The sequence below is a fragment of the Perognathus longimembris genome, chromosome 1 (genome assembly GCF_023159225.1).
Source record: "Perognathus longimembris pacificus isolate PPM17 chromosome 1, ASM2315922v1, whole genome shotgun sequence".
NCBI lineage: Eukaryota > Metazoa > Chordata > Mammalia > Rodentia > Heteromyidae > Perognathus > Perognathus longimembris.
In genome coordinates, this window is record NC_063161.1 from 95,630,173 (window position 1) to 95,631,612 (window position 1,440).

A 1,440-nucleotide genomic window follows, 5' to 3' on the forward strand; every position below is an offset into this window, starting at 1 on the left:
ACAGGTCTCCTGTCACGCTGGTGACACCCAGGCCTGGCTTTCTGGGCACCAGGAAACATGTCTAACTCATGGCAAGGCCTTAGTGAGAATTCCTTTTAAGCTGCACCATTTGCTACTAGCATCCTGAAAGGTTCTGCTGCTCTTTTGGCCCCACAGGTGTGGACATCTCTTTTGAATGGTTTAGTACTTGTCTTTTTGTTTGTCATGGTTGAATCCATTTGGCTGATCATGCCTGAACTAAGATTATAGGTCTGTGGTGTTGCTGGGCTGGAAGGGACAACAAAGTCATTGACAGCAACCTTCCCTCCACAATCAGAATATTCTTCATACCACATCTGATGTGCAGTTGGTAGAGTGGTAGCCAAGACTCCCTGCTTCAAATTGCAGACTCCTCTGGAACAATAGAGAACAAGAATCATTTCTGACCAAAGTACACCTAAAAAAAAATGTTTACTTAAGTGAAAAAAATATGTTCATCACACAGGCAACTGGAAAACTGTCTTTGAGTGCATGAAGGATTATTGTGAGGCCCATAAATTAATCTGTTTAATCATGGTAATTTTTAATATTCAAATGAAATATAAAATCTGAAGTTTTCACTTTTGTCACAAATCTCATTTTTTCATTTCTTTGTAATAGCAGGCAATATTTGATGATTTTCATTAGTTTATAGCCCTTCAGGTAATCTTTCCTCCCCCCAGTTTTATTGAGGTATGAAAGCATAGGTATTGGCCATCCCAGAGGACCATGTGGAGATAATCACAGACAGGAGAAGAAGGTTCATAAGGAGGTTTATTAGTGGGGCCATAGTTCCCAGGGGAGAGGGAGCTACATGGCCTCTGTACCTTATCCAGGTGGCAGCATCTCTCTCTCTCTCTCTCTCTCTCTCTCTCTCTCTCTCTCTCTCTGGGGGGGGGTAAAGGGGAAGTAGTTAGGTAGTGAGTAGGAGTGGCTCATTAGGTATGGGTGGATCTGGGGGCTAGTGGGAGCAGCTGAGGACTTGAGCTAGGGAAATGCTAACAAGGTATATATGACAAATAATAATTGTATATATTCAATCATATAGAGTGATGATTTTGACACACATTTATATTGTTGGATGATTGTCACAATCAAATTTATGAACATGTCTTTATCAAAAGACTAATTCACTAACCACAATCATCTTCCAAAATACTTTTGTTAACTTTTGAGAAAATATAGAAATTTCAAAAAATACGTAGAACTGAAATGTAGTGATGTTACATTTTGAGCAGGCATTAATTATGAATTTTTGAATCAAGGTGAGCTCACATTTCTTAAGCAGCAATTTTGCTATCCAGGTGGCTTAGAGATTTTTCAGGAATTCATTTACTCTTCTATATAGTTTTGTTGCCATTTTATCCATTTCTCCTCTTTTTTAGTGTGTTAACTATACAAATTATTATGTTATTAGTAGAA